The sequence below is a fragment of the Channa argus genome, unplaced genomic scaffold (genome assembly GCF_033026475.1).
Source record: "Channa argus isolate prfri unplaced genomic scaffold, Channa argus male v1.0 Contig145, whole genome shotgun sequence".
NCBI lineage: Eukaryota > Metazoa > Chordata > Actinopteri > Anabantiformes > Channidae > Channa > Channa argus.
In genome coordinates, this window is record NW_027125364.1 from 1 (window position 1) to 23,923 (window position 23,923).

Genomic DNA, 23,923 nt, shown 5'->3' on the forward strand with positions numbered 1-23,923 from the left:
AAATAAAAACAACACATATGGCCAGGACCGTAACATGGTCTAATAGTAATGAAGCACGATGGTTGACAAATCAATAAAGTAGCAAAACAGCAATAAAAGAACAAAATTTGATGAAAATATAGAACAATTTCTAGGAATAAATAGGCAGTAACACCAGCTTGTGCTGCCCGTAAACCCAAGCAAAAAAGCTTACAGCACCTGGTATTCCCAGGCGGTCTTCCTACCAAGTACTAACCAGGCCCGGCTCTATTTGGCTGCCGAGATCGGACGAGATCGGGCGCTTAGAGAGCGGTGTGGCCGTAAGCTGCATTTGACATCATCAACAGCTCTTAAAAACGCTGGAGAAGCAGAATGCATGACACTTGCTAAGAAGAAGATAAATGTGGCAAAGTACAAAGTACTATAACTGTACTGGTCTGTTACGCCCCTGTCTAGGGGGTCAGGGTGCAACATACAAAGATAAATTAGCATGTTCCCTCTCCGATCCCCAAACCAAAATCCAGGATCGAGATGTTCCAACAGAATGATATTTATTTTAAACGAAAGAAAGTGTCAAACAAAACATGACACTACAACTCAGGGCGAACCAAGGCCAACATAATAAACAAATTAAGCCATTTCCCACAGAAAGTGCTAGCTAGCCTGATAGAAATAAACAAACCAAAAGACAGTCGCTAACCAACTGTGCTGTTGACCTACAGGGTACCGGTGGAAATTGGACTACTGTTGGTCGAAGACGAAGAAGAAGAGGAGGAAGGTGTGTTCGTAGGCAAAGAGAGAAGAGGAAAGCTAAGAATGTAGGACTGACAGTAGGGACTTTGAATGTTGGTACTATGACAGGGAAGGCTAGGGAGTTGATCGACATGATGCAGAGAAGGAAGGTGGACATACTGTGTGTCCAGGAGACCAGGTGGAAAGGTAGCAAGGCTAGAAGCTTAGGAGCAGGGTTCAAGTTGTTTTACCATGGGTCAGATAGGAAGAGAAATGGAGTAGGAGTTATATTGAAAGAGGATTTTGTGAGGAATGTTCTAGAGGTGAAAAGAGTATCAGACAGGTTGATGAGTCTGAAGCTGGAAGTTGAAGGGGTGATGTTCAATGTTGTGAGTGGTTATGCCCCACAGGTAGGATGTGAGTTAGAAGAGAAGGAGAAATTCTGGAGTGAGTTAGATGAAGTGATGCAGAGCATCCCCAGAGGTGAGAGAGTTGTCATTGGTGCAGATTTCAATGGGCATGTAGGTGAAGGGAACAGAGGTGATGAGACTGTTATGGGCAGGTTTGGTGTTCAGGACAGGAACGCAGAAGGTCAGATGGTGGTTGACTTTGCAAAGAGGATGGAAATGGCTGTAGTAAACACTTTCTTTCAGAAGAGGCAGGAACATAGGGTGACGTACAAGAGCGGAGGGAGAAGCACTCAGGTAGACTACATCTTGTGTAGACGTTGTAATCTGAAAGAGATCAGTGACTGTAAAGCATTGGTAGGGGAGAGTGTAGCCAGACAACACAGGATGGTGGTGTGTAAAATGATGCTGGTGGTGAGGAAGATAAGGAGGACTAAGGCAGAGCAGCGGACAAAGTGGTGGAAGTTGAAAAAGGAAGAATGTCGTTTAGTTTTCAGGGAGGAGCTGAGACAGACTCTGGGTGGTTTGGAGGTGCTTCCAGATGACTGGACTACTACAGCTAATTTGATCAGGGAGACAGGTAGGAGGGTACTCGGTGTGTCATCTGGAAAGAGGAAAGCGGACAAGGAGACTTGGTGGTGGAACGAGGAAGTTCAGGAGTGTATACAGAGAAAGAGGTTAGCTAAGAAGAAGTGGGACACTGAGAGGACTGAAGAGAGTAGACAGGAGTACAGGGAGATACAGCGTAAGGTGAAGATAGAGGTGGCACAGGCCAAACAAAGAGCATATGAGGACTTGTATGCTAGGTTGGACACTAAAGAGGGAGAGGTGGATTTGTACAGGTTGGCCAGACAAAGAGATAGAGATGGAAAGGATGTGCAGCAGGTTAGGGTGATTAAAGATAAGGATGGAAATGTATTGACAGGTGCCAGGAGTGTGATGGGAAGATGGAAGGAGTACTTTGAAGAGTTGATGAACGAGGAAAATGAAAGGGAACGAAGAGTAGAAGAGGTGACTGTTGTGGAGCAGGAAGTAGCAAAGATTAGTAAGAGTGAAGTGAGGAGGACATTGAAGAGGATGAAGAGTGGAAAGGCAGTTGGTCCTGATGACATACCTGTGGAGGTATGGAAGTGTCTAGGAGAGGCGGCAGTAGAGTTTTTGACTAGTTTGTTTAACAAGATCTTGGAGAGTGAGAGGATGCCAGAGGACTGGAGGAAAAGTGTACTGGTACCAATTTTTAAGAACAAGGGAGATGTGCAGAGCTGTGGCAACTACAGAGGAATAAAGCTGATGAGTCACACAATGAAGTTGTGGGAAAGAGTAGTGGAAGCTCGGCTAAGCGCAGAGGTGAGTATTTGTGAGCAGCAATATGGTTTCATGCCTAGAAAGAGTACAACAGATGCAGTATTTGCTTTGAGGACGCTGATGGAGAAGTACAGAGAGGGTCATAGGGAGTTGCATTGTGTCTGCGTAGATTTAGAGAAAGCGTATGACAGGGTGCCGAGAGAGGAGCTGTGGTATTGTATGAGGACGTCTGGAGTGTCAGAGAAGTATGTTAGAGTGGTGCAGGACATGTATGAGAGCTGTAAGACAGTGGTGAGGTGCTGTAGGTGTGACAGAGGAGTTCAAGGTGGAGGTGGGTCTGCATCAAGGATCGGCTTTGAGCCCCTTCTTGTTTGCTCTGGTGATGGACAGACTGACAGATGAGGTTAGACAAGAATCTCCCTGGACTATGATGTTTGCAGATGACATTGTTATTTGTAGTGAGAGCAGGGAGCAGGTGGAGGAAAATCTAGAGTGGTGGAGGTCTGCTCTGGAAAACAGAGGAATGAAGCTTAGCCGCAGCAAGACAGAATACATGTGTGTGAATGAGAGGGACCCAGGTGGAACGGTGAGGTTACAGGGAGCAGAGGTGAAGAAGGTGCAGGACTTTAAGTATTTAGGGTCAACGGTTCAGAGCAACGGTGAGTGTGGAAAAGAGGTGAAGAGGCGAGTGCAGGCAGGTTGGAACGGGTGGAGAAAAGTGTCAGGTGTGTTGTGTGATAAAAGAGTCTCAGCGAGAATGAAAGGAAAGGTGTTCAAGACGGTGGTGAGACCAGCAATGTTGTTCGGCTTAGAGACAGTGGCACTGAAGAAAAGACAGGAGGCAGAGCTGGAAGTAGCAGAGCTTAAGATGTTGAGGTTCTCTTTGGGAGTGACGAGGATGGACAGGATCAGGAATGAGTACATCAGAGGGACAGCTCATGTTAGATGTTTTGGAGATAAAGTCAGAGAGGCCAGATTGACGTGGTTTGGACATGTTCAGAGGAGAAACTGTGAATATATCGGTAGAAGGATGCTGAGGTTGGAGCTGCCAGGCAGGAGGTCTAGAGGAAGACCAAAGAGGAGATTTATGGATGTAGTGAGGGAGGACATGAAGTTAGTTGGTGTGAGTGAAGAGGATGCAGAGGACAGAGTTAGATGGAGGCACATGATTCGCTGTGGCGACCCCTGAAAGGGAGCAGCCGAAAGGAAAAGAAGAAGAAGGCCGAATCAACAAATATGCTTGTTTCTGCCAAATGCAGCAAAATACTGAAAGGAAAGTGGGTTTACCTTCATATTTGACCTAGAACAACTCAGTTCATCATGGAAATATCATCGCAACATCTTTTATGTAGCCAGAAATCAAGAGTGTAAGTTTTTATGCGCTTAAAAGGATTTTCAGGCCGAATGAGCTGATTTCTGCCAATTGCAGCAAAACACTCAAAGGAAAGTGGGTTTGCCTTCATATTTGACCCAGAACAACTGAGTTCAGCATGGAAATATCATTGCAACAGCTTTGATTTAGCCAGAAATCAAGAGTGTAAGTTTTTATGCGCTTAAAAGCATTTTCAGGCCGAATTAGCAAATATGCTTGTTTCTGCCAAATGCAGCAAAATACTGAAAGGAAAGTGGGTTTGCTTTCATATTTGACCTAGAACAACTCAGTTCATCATGGAAATATCATCGCAACATCTTTTATGTAGCCAGAAATCAAGAGTGTAAGTTTTTATGCGCTTAAAAGCATTTTCAGGCCGAATGAGCAAATATGCTTGTTTCTGCCAAATGCAGCAAAATACTGAAAGGAAAGTGGGTTTGCCTTCATATTTGACACAGAACAACTCAGTTCAGCATGGAAATATCATTGCAACAGCTTTTATTTAGCCAGAAATCAAGAGTGTAAGTTTTTATGCGCTTAAAAGCATTTTCAGGCCTAATGAGCAAATATGCTTGTTTCTGCCAAATGCAGAAAAATACTAAAAGGAAAGTGGGTTTGCCTTCATTTTTGACCCAGAACAACTCAGTTCAGCATGGAAATATCATTGCAACAGTTTCTATTTAGCCAGAAATCAAGACTGTAAGCTTTTATGTGCTTAAAAGCATTTTCAGGCCGAATGAGCTGATTTCTGTCAATTGCAGCAAAACACTCAAAGGAAAGTGGGTTTGCCTTCATATTTGACCCAGAACAACTCAGTTCAGCATGGAAATATCATGCAACAGCTTTTATTTATTCAGAAATCAAGAGTGTAAGTTTTTATGCGCTTAAAAGCATTTTGAGGCCGAATGAGCAAATATGATTGTTTCTGCCAAATGCAGCAAAATACTGAAAGGAAAGTGGGTTTGCCTTCATATTTGACCCAGAACAACTCAGTTCAGCATGGAAATATCATTGCAACAGCTTTTATTTAGCCAGAAATCAAGAGTGTAAGTTTTTATGCGCTTAAAAGCATTTTCAGGCCGAATGAGCTGATTTCTGCCAATTGCAGCAAAATACTGAAAGGAAAGTGGTTTTGCCTTCATATTTGACCCAGAACAACTCAGTTCGGCATCGCAATATCATTGCTACAGCTTTTATTTAGCCAGAAATCAAGAGTGTAAGTTTTTATGCGCTTAAAAGCAAATTCAGGCCTAATTAGCAAATATGCTTGTTTCTGCCAAATGCAGCAAAATACTGAAAGGAAAGTGGGTTTGCCTTTATTTTTGACCCAGAACAACTCAGTTCAGCATGGAAATATCATTGCTACAGCTTTTATTTAGCCAGAAATCAAAAATGTAAGTTTTTATGTGCTTAAAAGCATTTTCAGGCCGAATGAGCTGATTTCTGCCAATTGCAGCAAAACACTCAAAGGAAAGTGGGTTTGCCTTCATATTTGACCCAGAACAACTCAGTTCGGCATCGCAATATCATTGCTACAGCTTTTATTTAGCCAGAAATCAAGAGTGTAAGTTTTTATGCGGTTAAAAGCAAATTCAGGCCTAATTAGCAAATATGCTTGTTTCTGCCAAATGCAGCAAAATACTGAAAGGAAAGTGGGTTTGCCTTCATAATTGACCCAGAACAACTCAGTTCAGCATGGAAATATCATTGCAACAGCTTTTATTTAGCCAGAAATCAAGAGTGTAAGTTTTTATGCGCTTAGAAGCATTTTCAGGCCGAATGAGCAAATATGCTTATTTCTGCCAAATGCAGCAAAATACTGAAAGGAAAGTGGGTTTGCCTTCATAATTGACCCAGAACAACTCAGTTCAGCATGGAAATATCATTGTAACAGCTTTTATTTAGCCAGAAATCAAGAGTGTAAGTTTTTATGCTCTTAAAAGCATTTTCAGGCCGAATGAGCTGATTTCTGCCAATTGCAGCAAAACACTCAAAGGAAAGTGGTTTTGCCTTCATATTTGAGCCAGAACAACTCAGTTCAGCATGGAAATATCATTGCAACAGCTTTTATTTAGCCAGAAATCAAGAGTGTAAGTTTTTATGCGCTTAAAAGCATTTTCAGGCCGAATGAGCTGATTTCTGCCAATTGCAGCAAAATGCTGAAAGGAAAGTGGGTTTGCCTTCATATTTGACCCAGAACAACTCTGTTCAGCATGGAAATATCATTGCAACAGCCTTTATTTATTCAGAAATCAAGAGTGTAAGTTTTTATGCGCTTAAAAGCATTTTCAGGCCGAATGAGCAGATTTCTGCCAATTGCAGGAAAATACTGAAAGGAAAGTGGGTTTGCCTTCATTTTTGACCCAGAACAACTCAGTTCAGCATCGCAATATCATAACAACAGCTTTTATTTAGCCAGAAATCAAGAGTGTAGGTTTTTATGCGCTTAAAATAATTTTCTGGCCGACTGAGCAAATATGCTTGTTTCTGCCAAATGCAGCAAAATACTGAACGGAAAGTGGGTTTGCCTTTATTTTTGACCCAGAACAACTCAGTTCAGCATGGAAATATCATTGCTACAGCTTTTATTTAGCCAGAAATCAAGAGTGTAAGTTTTTATGCGCTTAAAAGCATTTTCAGGCCGAATGAGCTGATTTCTGCCAATTGCAGCAAAACACTCAAAGGAAAGTGGGTTTGCCTTAATATTTGACCCAGAACAACTCAGTTCAGCATGGAAATATCATTGCTACAGCTTTTATTTAGCCAGAAATCAAGAGTGTAAGTTTTTATGCGCTTAAAAGCATTTTCAGGCCGAATGAGCTAATATGATTGTTTCTGCCAAATGCAGCAAAATACTGAAAGGAAAGTGGGTTTGCCTTCATATTTGACCCAGAACAACTCAGTTCAGCATGGAAATATCATTGCAACAGCTTCTATTTAGCCAGAAATCAAGAGTGTAAGTTTTTATGCGCTTAAAAGCATTTTCAGGCCGAATGAGCTGATTTCTGCCAATTGCAGCAAAACACTGAAAGGAAAGTGGGTTTGCCTTCATATTTGACCCAGAACAACTCAGTTCAGCATGGAAATATCATTGCTACAGCTTTTATTTAGCCAGAAATCAAGAGTGTAAGTTTTTATGCGCTTAAAAGCAAATTCAGGCCTAATTAGCAAATATGCTTGTTTCTGCCAAATGCAGCAAAATACTGAAAGGAAAGTGGGTTTACCTTTATTTTTGACCCAGAACAACTCAGTTCAGCATGGAAATATCATTGCTACAGCTTTTATTTAGCCAGAAATCAAGAGTGTAAGTTTTTATGTGCTTAAAAGTATTTTCAGGCCGAATGAGCTGATTTCTGCCAAATGCAGCAAAATACTGAAAGGAAAGTGGGTTTGCCTTCATATTTGACCTAGATCAACTCAGTTCAGCATGGAAATATCATCGCAACATATTTTATGTAGCCAGAAATCAAGAGTGTAAGTTTTTATGCGCTTAAAAGCACTTTCAGGCCGAATGGCAAATATGCTTGTTTCTGCCAAATGCAGCAAAATACTGAAAGGAAAGTGGGTTTGCCTTCATTTTTGACCCAGAACAACTCAGTTCAGCATGGAAATATCATTGCAACAGCTTTTATTTAGCCAGAAATCAAGAGTGAAAGTTTTTATGCGCTTAAAAGCATTTTCAGGCCGAATGAGCTGATTTCTGCCAATTGCAGCAAAATACTGAAAGGAAAGTGGGTTTGCCTTAATATTTGACCCAGAACAACTCAGTTCAGCATGGAAATATCATTGCAACAGCTTTTATTTAGCCAGAAATCAAGAGTGTAAGTTTTTATGCGCTTAAAAGCATTTTCAGGCCGAATGAGCTGATTTCTGCCAATTGCAGGAAAATACTGAAAGGAAAGTGGGTTTGCCTTCATTTTTGACCCAGAACAACTCAGTTCAGCATGGAAATATCATTGCTACAGCTTTTATTTAGCCAGAAATCAAGAGTGTAAGTTTTTATGCGCTTAAAAGCACTTTCAGGCCGAATGGCAAATATGCTTGTTTCTGCCAAATGCAGCAAAATACTGAAAGGAAAGTGGGTTTGCCTTCATATTTGACCCAGAACAACTCAGTTCAGCATGGAAATATCATTGCAACAGCTTTTATTTAGCCAGAAATCAAGAGTGTAAGTTTTATGCGCTTAAAAGCATTTTCAGGCCGAATGAGCTGATTTCTGCCAATTGCAGGAAAATACTGAAAGGAAAGTGGGTTTGCCTTCATATTTGACCTAGATCAACTCAGTTCAGCATGGAAATATCATCGCAACATATTTTATGTAGCCAGAAATCAAGAGTGGAAGTGTTTATGCGCTTAAAAGCATTTTCAGGCCGAATGTGCAAATATGCTTGTTTCTGCCAAATGCAGCAAAATACTGAAAGGAAAGTGGGTTTGCCTTCATATTTGACCCAGAACAACTCAGTTCAGCATGGAAATATCATTGCAACAGCTTCTATTTAGCCAGAAATCAAGAGTGTAAGCTTTTATGTGCTTAAAAGCATTTTCAGGCCGAATGAGCTGATTTCTGCCAATTGCAGCAAAACACTCAAAGGAAAGTGGGTTTGCCTTCATATTTGACCCAGAACAACTCAGTTCAGCATGGAAATATCATTGCAACAGCTTTTATTTAGCCAGAAATCAAGAGTGTAAGTTTTTATGCGCTTAAAAGCATTTTCAGGCCGAATGAGCAAATATGCCTGTTTCTGCCAAATGCAGCAAAATACTGAAAGGAAAGTGGGTTTGCCTTCATATTTGAGCCAGAACAACTCAGTTCAGCATGGAAATATCATTGCAACAGCTGGAGAAGTGGAAAGCATGACACTCGCTAAGAAGAAGATAAATGTGGCAAAGTACAAAGTACTATAACTGTACTGGTCTGTTACGCCCCTGTCTAGGGGGTCAGGGTGCAACATACAAAGATAAATTAGCATGTTCCCTCTCCGATCCCCAAACCAAAATCCAGGATCGAGATGTTCCAACAGAATGATATTTATTTTAAACGAAAGAAAGTGTCAAACAAAACATGACACTACAACTCAGGGCGAACCAAGGCCAACATAATAAACAAAATAAGCCATTTCCCACAGAAAGCGCTAGCTAGCCTGATAGAAATAAACAAACCAAAAGACAGTCGCTAACCCTAACTCCCTAATGTGAAAACAGTCCAAAGAAAATGGCAGTTCACCCCTACAGATTTAATACTATTTACAAAATATACAATTTATAAACAAAACCACGGCACAAAACCTAACAATTCAAAAATGCTAAATAAGGTTTGGAAACCAAGAACAGCAAACAGGTGCTGCTGCCAGAAAGAGCCTCGCTAGCTGTTGGGAACCGTACTTTTAAAACTCCAGGAAGTGTAGGATGGACCAATCAGCTTCCTGTACTTCCCCCAAATCCGGCCAATCAGGAAGGGCACCTATAAGAACAACAAAATAAAAACAACACATATGGCCAGGACCGTAACATGGTCTACTAGTAATGAAGCACGATGGTTGACAAACCAATAAAGTAGCTAAACAGCAATGAAAGAACAAAATTTGATGAAAATATAGAACAATTTCTATGAATAAATAGGCAGTAACACCAGCTTGTGCTGCCCGTAAACCCAAGCAAAAAAGCTTACAGCACCTGGTATTCCCAGGCGGTCTTCCTACCAAGTACTAACCAGGCCCGGCTCTATTTGGCTGCCGAGATCGGACGAGATCGGGCGCTTAGAGAGCGGTGTGGCCGTAAGCTGCATTTGACATAATCAACAGCTCTTAAAAACGCTGGAGAAGCAGAATGCATGACACTTGCTAAGAAGAAGATAAATGTGGCAAAGTACAAAGTACTATAACTGTACTGGTCTGTTACGCCCCTCTCTAGAGGGTCAGGGTGCAACATACAAAGATAAATTAGCATGTTCCCTCTCCGATCCCCAAACCAAAATCCAGGATCGAGATGTTCCAACAGAATGATATTTATTTTAAACGAAAGAAAGTGTCAAACAAAACATGACACTACAACTCAGGGCGAACCAAGGCCAACATAATAAACAAAATAAGCCATTTCCCACAGAAAGTGCTAGCTAGCCTGATAGAAATAAACAAACCAAAAGACAGTCGCTAACCCTAACTCCCTAATGTGAAAACAGTCCAAAGAAAATGGCAGTTCACCCCTACAGATTTAATACTATTTATAAAATATACAATTTATAAACAAAACCACGGCACAAAACCTAACAATTCAAAAATGCTAAATAAGGTTTGGAAACCAAGAACAGCAAACAGGTGCTGATGCCAGAAAGAGCCTCGCTAGCTGTTGGGAACCGTACTTTTAAAACTCCAGGAAGTGTAGGATGGACCAATCAGCTTCCTGTACTGCCCCCCAATCCGGCCAATCAGGCAGGGCACCTATAAGAACAAGAAAATAAAAACAACACATATGGCCAGGACCGTAACATGGTCTACTAGTAATGAAGCACAATGGTTGGCAAACCAATAAAGTAGCAAAACAGCAATGACAGAACAAAATTTGATGAAAATATAGAACAATTTCTATGAATAAATAGGCAGTAACACCAGCTTGTGCTGCCCGTAAACCCAAGCAAAAAAGCTTACAGCACCTGGTATTCCCAGGCGGTCTTCCTACCAAGTACTAACCAGGCCCGGCTCTATTTGGCTGCCGAGATCGGGCGCTTAGAGAGCGGTGTGGCCGTAAGCTGCATTTGACATCATCAACAGCTCTTAAAAACGCTGGAGAAGCAGAATGCATGACACTTGCTAAGAAGAAGATAAATGTGGCAAAGTACAAAGTACTATAACTGTACTGGTCTGTTACGCCCCTGTCTAGGCTGTGGAACAAGATGGCGGCGCTGCAGTAGCTCGCAGCGGCCTCTCCGGATCCAACAAATGGTGTTTTTGCCGTATTTAGCCAGACCCTTTACAGTACATGGAAACCACAGTCAGCTGTGTTCATGTTTACGACCGCCAGACATTGCTGCGGCACAGGGTTCATACATACAATAATCTGCACGAGGAAGTAATTGGTAACCTTCGCGACCTCGGCTTGCTACGACCCCAGCGACAAATACCAGGCCCCCAGCCCTCGGTGTCACCTGACGCCGGTGGCCAGGTGAGGGGACGTCGGAAGCGCTGCTCGAGGAAGCGGAAGCGCGGCAAGCGGGCGGGTGTCCGTGCTAGGCTAAATGCTAACCCTAGCCGGCCGGCTCTACCGTCCATTCTCCTCTCCAACGTCTGCTCCCTGGACAATAAACTAGACTACATCCGACTCCAGCGGACCACGCCGCGAGAATTCAGAGACTGCTGCATCTTTGTTTTCACGGAGACGTGGCTCAGTGACAGAGTTCCGGAAGCCGCCATCCAGCTAGACGGGCTAACCGTGTTTCGCGCCGACAGAAACGCTGCTCTGTGCGGTAAGACTCGCGGTGGTGGCGTGTGTGTTTACATCAACACGGAGTGGTGCAAGAACTCTGTGCTTGTCTCACGTTTCTGCTCATCGCTAGTGGAGTTTGTGACTGTTAGATGCAGACCGTTCTATTTACCACGGGAATTCACCACTGTTTTCATTGTCGGAGTGTACATTCCCCCCAGCGCTAATGCTAAGGAGGCACTGTGTGAACTCTACGGTGCTATTAGCGACCTGCAGAACGCTCACCCCGACGGACTGTTTATTATTGCCGGAGATTTCAACCATGCGAATCTCAGGACTGTGCTCCCTAAACTTCATCAGCATGTGGACTTTGCAACGAGAGGAGGGAACACGCTGGATCTTGTTTACACAAACATCCCCGGCGCGTATCGTGCGGAGCCCCGCCCCCATCTCGGCTACTCAGACCACATCTCGGTTATGCTAATTCCAGCATACAGACCGCTCGTCAGACGCTCTAAACCGGTTCTGAAACAGGTGAAAACCTGGCCAGCAGGAGCTACTTCTGCTCTTCAAGACTGTTTTGAGTGCACTGACTGGGACATGTTTAGGGAGGCCGCAACCAACGGCGATTCCATCAACTTGGAGGAATACACGTCAACAGTAACCAGCTACATCAGCAAGTGCGTTGACGATGTGACCATCTCCAAGACCATCACTACACGCTCCAACAGGAAGCCGTGGATAAATGCCAATGTGTGTGCGCTGCTGAAACAAAGAGACGCTGCCTTCAGAACAGGGGACAAGACGGCCTTGAGAACAGCAAGGGCCAAACTGTCCCGTGCCATTAGAGAGGCAAAGCGCGCACACTCAAAGAAAATCCACGACCACTTCGAAGACAGCGGAGACACCCGGCGCATGTGGCAGGGCATCCAGGCGATCACGAACTACAAGACAACTTCACCTGATTGTGACCGCGACGCCTCCCTCCCAGATGCGCTGAACCACTTCTACGCCCGGTTTGAGGCACAGAACAACGTGAAGGCGAGGAAGTCCACTCCACCTCCCAGTGACCAGGTGCTCTGTCTAACCACAGCTGAAGTGAGGAAAACTCTATGCAGAGTTAACCCACGGAAGTCTGCTGGACCAGACAACATTCCTGGCAGAGTGCTCAGGGAGTGCGCAGAACAGCTAGCGGATGTCTTCACAGACATCTTCAACATCTCCCTGAGCAGCAACGTTGTTCCTACGTGCCTCAAGGCAACAACCATCGTGCCTGTGCCTAAGAAGTCTACTGTCTCCTGCCTCAATGACTACCGTCCCGTCGCGCTCACACCCATCGTGATGAAGTGCTTCGAGAGGCTCGTCATGAGGCACATTAAGACCCAACTCCCAACCTCCCTGGACCCCATGCAGTTTGCGTATCGTCCAAATCGTTCCACGGACGATGCCATCTCCACGACCCTCCATCTGGCCCTCACCCACCTGGACAGTAAGGACTCATACGTACGAATGCTGTTCATTGACTTCAGCTCAGCATTCAACACAATCATCCCTCAGCACCTGACTGAGAAATTGAGCATACTGGGCCTGAACACCTCCCTCTGCAACTGGATTCTGGACTTCCTGACTGGGAGACCCCAGTCAGTCCGGATCGGGAACAACATCTCCAGCACCACCACACTGAGCACTGGAGCCCCTCAGGGCTGTGTGCTCAGCCCTCTGCTGTTCACTCTGCTGACGCACGACTGTGTAGCAATGCACAGCTCAAACCACATAGTCAAGTTTGCTGATGACACGACCGTGGTGGGTTTAATCAGCAAGAACGACGAGTCAGCCTACAGAGAGGAGGTGCAACGATTAACAGCCTGGTGTGGAGCAAACAACCTGTCTCTGAACGTTGACAAAACTAAAGAGATGGTTGTGGACTTCAGGAGAGCACAGGGTGACCATTCTCCATTGATCATCGATGGATCCTCAGTGGAGATAGTCAAGAGCACCAAATTCCTTGGTGTTCATCTGGCGGACAACCTCACCTGGTCAGTCAACACCAGCTCCATCACCAAGAAGGCCCAGCAGCGTCTCTACTTCCTGAGAAGGCTGAGGAAAGCCCATCTCCCTCCCCCCATCCTGACCATGTTCTACAGAGGGACCATTGAGAGCATCCTGAGCAGCTGCATCACTGCCTGGTTTGGGAACTGCACCGTCGCGGATCGCAAGACCCTACAGAGGATAGTGAGGACAGCTGAGAAGATCATCGGAGTCTCTCTGCCCTCTATCATGCACATTTACACCACACGCTGCATCCGCAAAGCCAACAGCATTGTGGACGACCGCACACACCCATCACACACACTCTTCACACTCCTGCCATCAGGAAAGAGGTTCCGAAGCATTCGGGCCACCACATCCAGACTATGCAACAGTTTTTTCCCACAAGCCATCAGGCTCCTCAACACACAGAACTGAAATAGAACTTAAACACACTGCAAACCGAACTCAGCACATTCTCATCACTCACTACTCATCTCATTCCACCACCACTTATTTATTATTTATTTACTTTTATCATTCTACATTTACTGCACTACACTGTTTACCTGCTGTTTTTTTTTGCACATTCCAATGCAATTGCACTTTTTTTACATGCTGGACATTTAAATGCACTATACCGTTTACATGCTGCTCTTTTTTTTAACACCCCTAGCACACTTAACTGAACTGTACTGTACTGTAAAATAGTATACAGTAGGTTTACTGGTCGGCACTGTCTTGGGTCTTGTGTCTTGTGTCCTGTCCTGTGTTACTTGTGTTGTCTGTCTACACTGTACGTCTGTACTGTTTTTTCGTCTGCACTGTTTGCACTTGGTTGCACTCGATGCACTTTATTATAACTTGTGTTGTTTGTAGCACCTTGGTTCTTGGAGGAACGTTATCTCGTTTCAACTGTGTACTGTGAACAACTGTGTATAGTAGAAATGACAATAAAAGCCACTTGACTTGACTAGGGGGTCAGGGTGCAACATACAAAGATAAATTAGCATGTTCCCTCTCCGATCCCCAAACCAAAATCCAGGATCGAGATGTTCCAACAGAATGATATTTATTTTAAACGAAAGAAAGTGTCAAACAAAACATGACACTACAACTCAGGGCAAACCAAGGCCAACATAATAAACAAAATAAGCCATTTCCCACAGAAAGTGCTAGCTAGCCTGATAGAAATAAACAAACCAAAAGACAGTCGCTAACCCTAACTCCCTAATGTGAAAACAGTCCAAAGAAAATGGCAGTTCACCCCTACAGATTTAATACTATTTACAAAATATACAATTTATAAACAAAACCACGGCACAAAACCTAACAATTCAAAAATGCTAAATAAGGTTTGGAAACCAAGAACAGCAAACAGGTGCTGATGCCAGAAAGAGCCTCGCTAGCTGTTGGGAACCGTACTTTTAAAACTCCAGGAAGTGTAGGATGGACCAATCAGCTTCCTGTACTGCCCCCCAATCCGGCCAATCAGGCAGGGCACCTATAAGAACAACAAAATAAAAACAACACATATGGCCAGGACCGTAACATGGTCTACTAGTAATGAAGCACGATGGTTGGCAAACCAATAAAGTAGCAAAACAGCAATGAAAGAACAAAATTTGATGAAAATATAGAACAATTTCTATGAATAAATAGGCAGTAACACCAGCTTGTGCTGCCCGTAAACCCAAGCAAAGAAGCTTACAGCACGTGGTATTCCCAGGCGGTCTTCCTACCAAGTACTAACAAGGCCCGGCCCTATTTGGCTGCCGAGATCGGACGGGATCGGGCGCTTAGAGAGCAGTGTGGCCGTAAGCTGCATTTGACATCATCAACAGCTCTTAAAAACGCTGGAGAAGCAGAATGCATGACACTTGCTAAGAAGAAGATAAATGTGGCAAAGTACAAAGTACTATAACTGTACTGGTCTGTTACGCCCCTGTCTAGGCTGTGGAACAAGATGGCGGCGCGGCAGTAGCTCGCAGCGGCCTCTCCGGATCCAACAAATGGTGTTTTTGCCGTATTTAGCCAGACCCTTTACAGTACATGGACACCACAGTCAGCTGTGTTCATGTTTACGACCGCCAGACATTGCTGCGGCACAGGGTTCATACATACAATAATCTGCACGAGGAAGTAATTGGTAACCTTCGCGACCTCGGCTTGCTACGACCCCAGCGACAAATACCAGGCCCCCAGCCCTCGGTGTCACCTGACGCCGGTGGCCAGGTGAGGGGACGTCGGAAGCGCTGCTCGAGGAAGCGGAAGCGCGGCAAGCGGGCGGGTGTCCGTGCTAGGCTAAATGCTAACCCTAGCCGGCCGGCTCTACCGTCCATTCTCCTCTCCAACGTCTGCTCCCTGGACAATAAACTAGACTACATCCGACTCCAGCGGACCACGCGGCGAGAATTCAGAGACTGCTGCATCTTTGTTTTCACGGAGACGTGGCTCAGTGACAGAGTTCCGGAAGCCGCCATCCAGCTAGACGGGCTAACCGTGTTTCGCGCCGACAGAAACGCTGCTCTGTGCGGTAAGACTCGCGGTGGTGGCGTGTGTGTTTACATCAACACGGAGTGGTGCAAGAACTCTGTGCTTGTCTCACGTTTCTGCTCATCGCTAGTGGAGTTTGTGACTGTTAGATGCAGACCGTTCTATTTACCACGGGAATTCACCACTGTTTTCATTGTCGGAGTGTACATTCCCCCCAGCGCTAATGCTAAGGAGGCACTGTGTGAACTCTACGGTGCTATTAGCGACCTGCAGAACGCTCACCCCGACGGACTGTTTATTATTGCCGGAGATTTCAACCATGCGAATCTCAGGACTGTGCTCCCTAAACTTCATCAGCATGTGGACTTTGCAACGAGAGGAGGGAACACGCTGGATCTTGTTTACACAAACATCCCCGGCGCGTATCGTGCGGAGCCCCGCCCCCATCTCGGCTACTCAGACCACATCTCGGTTATGCTAATTCCAGCATACAGACCGCTCGTCAGACGCTCTAAACCGGTTCTGAAACAGGTGAAAACCTGGCCAGCAGGAGCTACTTCTGCTCTTCAAGACTGTTTTGAGTGCACTGACTGGGACATGTTTAGGGAGGCCGCAACCAACGGCGATTCCATCAACTTGGAGGAATACACGTCAACAGTAACCAGCTACATCAGCAAGTGCGTTGACGATGTGACCATCTCCAAGACCATCACTACACGCTCCAACAGGAAGCCGTGGATAAATGCCAATGTGTGTGCGCTGCTGAAACAAAGAGACGCTGCCTTCAGAACAGGGGACAAGACGGCCTTGAGAACAGCAAGGGCCAAACTGTCCCGTGCCATTAGAGAGGCAAAGCGCGCACACTCAAAGAAAATCCACGACCACTTCGAAGACAGCGGAGACACCCGGCGCATGTGGCAGGGCATCCAGGCGATCACGAACTACAAGACAACTTCACCTGATTGTGACCGCGACGCCTCCCTCCCAGATGCGCTGAACCACTTCTACGCCCGGTTTGAGGCACAGAACAACGTGAAGGCGAGGAAGTCCACTCCACCTCCCAGTGACCAGGTGCTCTGTCTAACCACAGCTGAAGTGAGGAAAACTCTATGCAGAGTTAACCCACGGAAGTCTGCTGGACCAGACAACATTCCTGGCAGAGTGCTCAGGGAGTGCGCAGAACAGCTAGCGGATGTCTTCACAGACATCTTCAACATCTCCCTGAGCAGCAACGTTGTTCCTACGTGCCTCAAGGCAACGACCATCGTGCCTGTGCCTAAGAAGTCTACTGTCTCCTGCCTCAATGACTACCGTCCCGTCGCGCTCACACCCATCGTGATGAAGTGCTTCGAGAGGCTCGTCATGAGGCACATTAAGACCCAACTCCCAACCTCCCTGGACCCCATGCAGTTTGCGTATCGTCCAAATCGTTCCACGGACGATGCCATCTCCACGACCCTCCATCTGGCCCTCACCCACCTGGACAGTAAGGACTCATACGTACGAATGCTGTTCATTGACTTCAGCTCAGCATTCAACACAATCATCCCTCAGCACCTGACTGAGAAATTGAGCATACTGGGCCTGAACACCTCCCTCTGCAACTGGATTCTGGACTTCCTGACTGGGAGACCCCAGTCAGTCCGGATCGGGAACAACATCTCCAGCACCACCACACTGAGCACTGGAGCCCCTCAGGGCTGTGTGCTCAGCCCTCTGCTGTTCACTCTGCTGACGCACGACTGTGTAGCAATGCACAGCTCAAACCACATAGTCAAGTTTGCTGATGACACGACCGTGGTGGGTTTAATCAGCAAGAACGACGAGTCAGCCTACAGAGAGGAGGTGCAACGATTAACAGCCTGGTGTGGAGCAAACAACCTGTCTCTGAACGTTGACAAAACTAAAGAGATGGTTGTGGACTTCAGGAGAGCACAGGGTGACCATTCTCCATTGATCATCGATGGATCCTCAGTGGAGATAGTCAAGAGCACCAAATTCCTTGGTGTTCATCTGGCGGACAACCTCACCTGGTCAGTCAACACCAGCTCCATCACCAAGAAGGCCCAGCAGCGTCTCTACTTCCTGAGAAGGCTGAGGAAAGCCCATCTCCCTCCCCCCATCCTGACCATGTTCTACAGAGGGACCATTGAGAGCATCCTGAGCAGCTGCATCACTGCCTGGTTTGGGAACTGCACCGTCGCGGATCGCAAGACCCTACAGAGGATAGTGAGGACAGCTGAGAAGATCATCGGAGTCTCTCTGCCCTCTATCATGCACATTTACACCACACGCTGCATCCGTAAAGCCAACCGCATTGTGGACGACCGCACACACCCATCACACACACTTTTCACACTCCTGCCATCAGGAAAGAGGTTCCGAAGCATTCGGGCCACCACATCCAGACTATGCAACAGTTTTTTCCCACAAGCCATCAGGCTCCTCAACACACAGAACTGAAATAGAACTTAAACACACTGCAAACCGAACTCAGCACATTCTCATCACTCACTACTCATCTCATTCCACCACCACTTATTTATTATTTATTTACTTTTATCATTCTACATTTACTGCACTACACTGTTTACCTGCTGTTTTTTTTTGCACATTCCAATGCAATTGCACTTTTTTTACATGCTGGACATTTAAATGCACTATACCGTTTACATGCTGCTCTTTTTTTTAACACCCCTAGCACACTTAACTGAACTGTACTGTACTGTAAAATAGTATACAGTAGGTTTACTGGTCGGCACTGTCTTGGGTCTTGTGTCTTGTGTCCTGTCCTGTGTTACTTGTGTTGTCTGTCTACACTGTACGTCTGTACTGTTTTTTCGTCTGCACTGTTTGCACTTGGTTGCACTCGATGCACTTTATTATAACTTGTGTTGTTTGTAGCACCTTGGTTCTTGGAGGAACGTTATCTCGTTTCAACTGTGTACTGTGAACAACTGTGTATAGTAGAAATGACAATAAAAGCCACTTGACTTGACTAGGGGGTCAGGGTGCAACATACAAAGATAAATTAGCATGTTCCCTCTCCGATCCCCAAACCAAAATCCAGGATCGAGATGTTCCAACAGAATGATATTTATTTTAAACGAAAGAAAGTGTCAAACAAAACATGACACTACAACTCAGGGCGAACCAAGGCCAACATAATAAACAAAATAAGCCATTTCCCACAGAAAGTGCTAGCTAGCCTGATAGAAATAAACAAACCAAAAGACAGTCGCTAACCCTAACTCCCTAATGTGTAAACAAGAGAAAACAATCAAAAGAAAATGGCAGTCCACCCCTACAGATTTAATACTATTTACAAAATATACAATTTTTAAACAAAACCACGGCACAAAACCTAACAATTCAAAAATGCTAAATAAGGTTTGGAAACCAAGAACAGCAAACAGGTGCTGCTGCCAGAAAGAGCCTCGCTAGCTGTTGGGAACCGTACTTTTAAAACTCCAGGAAGTGTAGGATGGACCAATCAGCTTCCTGTACTTCCCCCAAATCCGGCCAATCAGGCAGGGCACCTATAAGAACAACAAAATAAAAACAACACATATGGCCAGGACCGTAACATGGTCTACTAGTAATGAAGCATGATGGTTGACAAACCAATAAAGTAGCAAAACAGCAATGAAAGAACAAAATTTGATGAAAATATAGAAAAATTTCTATGAATAAATAGGCAGTAACACCAGCTTGTGCTGCCCGTAAACCCAAGCAAAAAAGCTTACAGCACCTGGTATTCCAGGCGGTCTTCTTACCAAGTACTAACCAGGCCCGGCTCTATTTGGCTGCCGAGATCGGACGAGATCGGGCGCTTAGAGAGCGGTGTGGCCGTAAGTTGCATTTGACATCATCAACAGCTCTTAAAAACGCTAGAGAAGCAGAATGCATGACACTTGCTAAGAAGAAGATAAATGTGGCAAAGTACAAAGTACTATAACTGTACTGGTCTGTTACGCCCCTGTCTAGGGGGTCAGGGTAAAACATACAAAGATAAATTAGCATGTTCCCTCTCCGATCCCCAAACCAAAATCCAGGATCGAGATGTTCCAACAGAATGATATTTATTTTAAACGAAAGAAAGTGTCAAACAAAACATGACACTACAACTCAGGGCGAACCAAGGCCAACATAATAAACAAAATAAGCCATTTCCCACAAAAAGTGCTAGTTAGCCTGATAGAAATAAACAAACCAAAAGACAGTCGCTAACCCTAACTCCCTAATGTGAAAACAGTCCAAAGAAAATGGCAGTTCACCCCTACAGATTTAATACTATTTACAAAATATACAATTTATAAACAAAACCATGGCACAAAACCTAACAATTCAAAAATGCTAAATAAGGTTTGGAAACCAAGAACAGCAAACAGGTGCTGCTGCCAGAAAGAGCCTCGCTAGCTGTTGGGAACCGTACTTTTAAAACTCCAGGAAGTGTAGGATGGACCAATCAGCTTCCTGTACTTCCCCCAAATTCGGCCAATCAGGCAGGGCACCTATAAGAACAACAAAATAAAAACAACACATATGGCCAGGACCGTAACATGGTCTACTAGTAATGAAGCACGATGGTTGGCAAACCAATAAGTAGCAAAACAGCAATGAAAGAACAAAATTTGATGAAAATATAGAACAATTTCTATGAATAAATAGGCAGTAACACCAGCTTGTGCTGCCCGTAAACCCAAGCAAAGAAGCTTACAGCACGTGGTATTCCCAGGCGGTCTTCCTACCAAGTACTAACAAGGCCCGGCCCTATTTGGCTGCCGAGATCGGACGGGATCGGGCGCTTAGAGAGCAGTGTGGCCGTAAGCTGCATTTGACATCATCAACAGCTCTTAAAAACGCTGGAGAAGCAGAATGCATGACACTTGCTAAGAAAAAGATAAATGTGGCAAAGTACAAAGTACTATAACTGTACTGGTCTGTTACGCCCCTGTCTAGGCTGTGGAACAAGATGGCGGCGCTGCAGTAGCTCGCAGCGGCCTCTCCGGATCCAACAAATGGTGTTTTTGCCGTATTTAGCCAGACCCTTTACAGTACATGGAAACCACAGTCAGCTGTGTTCATGTTTACGACCGCCAGACATTGCTGCGGCACAGGGTTCATACATACAATAATCTGCACGAGGAAGTAATTGGTGACCTTCGCGACCTCGGCTTGCTACGACCCCAGCGACAAATACCAGGCCCCCAGCCCTCGGTGTCACCTGACGCCGGTGGCCAGGTGAGGGGACGTCGGAAGCGCTGCTCGAGGAAGCGGAAGCGCGGCAAGCGGGCGGGTGTCCGTGCTAGGCTAAATGCTAACCCTAGCCGGCCGGCTCTACCGTCCATTCTCCTCTCCAACGTCTGCTCCCTGGACAATAAACTAGACTACATCCGACTCCAGCGGACCACGCGGCGAGAATTCAGAGACTGCTGCATCTTTGTTTTCACGGAGACGTGGCTCAGTGACAGAGTTCCGGAAGCCGCCATCCAGCTAGACGGGCTAACCGTGTTTCGCGCCGACAGAAACGCTGCTCTGTGCGGTAAGACTCGCGGTGGTGGCGTGTGTGTTTACATCAACACGGAGTGGTGCAAGAACTCTGTGCTTGTCTCACGTTTCTGCTCATCGCTAGTGGAGTTTGTGACTGTTAGATGCAGACCGTTCTATTTACCACGGGAATTCACCACTGTTTTCATTGTCGGAGTGTACATTCCCCCCAGCGCTAATGCTAAGGAGGCACTGTGTGAACTCTACGGTGCTATTAGCGACCTGCAGAACGCTCACCCCGACGGACTGTTTATCATTGCCGGAGATTTCAACCATGCGAATCTCAGGACTGTGCTCCCTAAACTTCATCAGCATGTGGACTTTGCAACGAGAGGAGGGAACACGCTGGATCTTGTTTACACAAACATCCCCGGCGCGTATCGTGCGGAGCCCCGCCCCCATCTCGGCTACTCAGACCACATCTCGGTTATGCTAATTCCAGCATACAGACCGCTCGTCAGACGCTCTAAACCGGTTCTGAAACAGGTGAAAACCTGGCCAGCAGGAGCTACTTCTGCTCTTCAAGACTGTTTTGAGTGCACTGACTGGGACATGTTTAGGGAGGCCGTAACCAACGGCGATTCCATCAACTTGGAGGAATACACGTCAACAGTAACCAGCTACATCAGCAAGTGCGTTGACGATGTGACCATCTCCAAGACCATCACTACACGTTCCAACAGGAAGCCGTGGATAAATGCCAATGTGTGTGCGCTGCTGAAACAAAGAGACGCTGCCTTCAGAACAGGGGACAAGACGGCCTTGAGAACAGCAAGGGCCAAACTGTCCCGTGCCATTAGAGAGGCAAAGCGCGCACACTCAAAGAAAATCCACGACCACTTCGAAGACAGCGGAGACACCCGGCGCATGTGGCAGGGCATCCAGGCGATCACGAACTACAAGACAACTTCACCTGATTGTGACCGCGACGCCTCCCTCCCAGATGCGCTGAACCACTTCTACGCCCGGTTTGAGGCACAGAACAACGTGAAGGCGAGGAAGTCCACTCCACCTCCCAGTGACCAGGTGCTCTGTCTAACCACAGCTGAAGTGAGGAAAACTCTATGCAGAGTTAACCCACGGAAGTCTGCTGGACCAGACAACATTCCTGGCAGAGGGCTCAGGGAGTGCGCAGAACAGCTAGCGGATGTCTTCACAGACATCTTCAACATCTCCCTGAGCAGCAACGTTGTTCCTACGTGCCTCAAGGCAACAACCATCGTGCCTGTACCTAAGAAGTCTACTGTCTCCTGCCTCAATGACTACCGTCCCGTCGCGCTCACACCCATCGTGATGAAGTGCTTCGAGAGGCTCGTCATGAGGCACATTAAGACCCAACTCCCAACCTCCCTGGACCCCATGCAGTTTGCGTATCGTCCAAATCGTTCCACGGACGATGCCATCTCCACGACCCTCCATCTGGCCCTCACCCACCTGGACAGTAAGGACTCATACGTACGAATGCTGTTCATTGACTTCAGCTCAGCATTCAACACAATCATCCCTCAGCACCTGACTGAGAAATTGAGCATACTGGGCCTGAACACCTCCCTCTGCAACTGGATTCTGGACTTCCTGACTGGGAGACCCCAGTCAGTCCGGATCGGGAACAACATCTCCAGCACCACCACACTGAGCACTGGAGCCCCTCAGGGCTGTGTGCTCAGCCCTCTGCTGTTCACTCTGCTGACGCACGACTGTGTAGCAATGCACAGCTCAAACCACATAGTCAAGTTTGCTGATGACACGACCGTGGTGGGTTTAATCAGCAAGAACGACGAGTCAGCCTACAGAGAGGAGGTGCAACGATTAACAGCCTGGTGTGGAGCAAACAACCTGTCTCTGAACGTTGACAAAACTAAAGAGATGGTTGTGGACTTCAGGAGAGCACAGGGTGACCATTCTCCATTGATCATCGATGGATCCTCAGTGGAGATAGTCAAGAGCACCAAATTCCTTGGTGTTCATCTGGCGGACAACCTCACCTGGTCAGTCAACACCAGCTCCATCACCAAGAAGGCCCAGCAGCGTCTCTACTTCCTGAGAAGGCTGAGGAAAGCCCATCTCCCTCCCCCCATCCTGACCATGTTCTACAGAGGGACCATTGAGAGCATCCTGAGCAGCTGCATCACTGCCTGGTTTGGGAACTGCACCGTCGCGGATCGCAAGACCCTACAGAGGATAGTGAGGACAGCTGAGAAGATCATCGGAGTCTCTCTGCCCTCTATCATGCACATTTACACCACACGCTGCATCCGCAAAGCCAACCGCATTGTGGACGACCGCACACACCCATCACACACACTCTTCACACTCCTGCCATCAGGAAAGAGGTTCCGAAGCATTCGGGCCACCACATCCAGACTATGCAACAGTTTTTTCCCACAAGCCATCAGGCTCCTCAACACACAGAACTGAAATAGAACTTAAACACACTGCAAACCGAACTCAGCACATTCTCATCACTCACTACTCATCTCATTCCACCACCACTTATTTATTATTTATTTACTTTTATCATTCTACATTTACTGCACTACACTGTTTACCTGCTGTTTTTTTTTGCACATTCCAATGCAATTGCACTTTTTTTACATGCTGGACATTTAAATGCACTATACCGTTTACATGCTGCTCT

At 46.0% G+C, this 23,923-nt stretch overlaps 6 pseudogenes; all 6 read right to left on the bottom strand.

Moving 5' to 3' along the window:
• Nucleotides 1-186: 186 nt before the first annotated feature.
• LOC137122152 (5S ribosomal RNA) lies at nucleotides 187-305 on the bottom strand (annotated as a pseudogene).
• Nucleotides 306-9,456: 9,151 nt separating this feature from the next.
• On the bottom strand, nucleotides 9,457-9,575 carry LOC137122164 (5S ribosomal RNA; annotated as a pseudogene).
• Nucleotides 9,576-10,432: 857 nt separating this feature from the next.
• On the bottom strand, nucleotides 10,433-10,541 carry LOC137122163 (5S ribosomal RNA; annotated as a pseudogene).
• Nucleotides 10,542-14,943: 4,402 nt separating this feature from the next.
• Nucleotides 14,944-15,062, bottom strand: LOC137122159 (5S ribosomal RNA; annotated as a pseudogene).
• A 4,412-nt stretch (nucleotides 15,063-19,474) lies between these two features.
• On the bottom strand, nucleotides 19,475-19,592 carry LOC137122162 (5S ribosomal RNA; annotated as a pseudogene).
• An 856-nt stretch (nucleotides 19,593-20,448) lies between these two features.
• On the bottom strand, nucleotides 20,449-20,567 carry LOC137122161 (5S ribosomal RNA; annotated as a pseudogene).
• Between the last annotated feature and the right edge of the window lie 3,356 nt (nucleotides 20,568-23,923).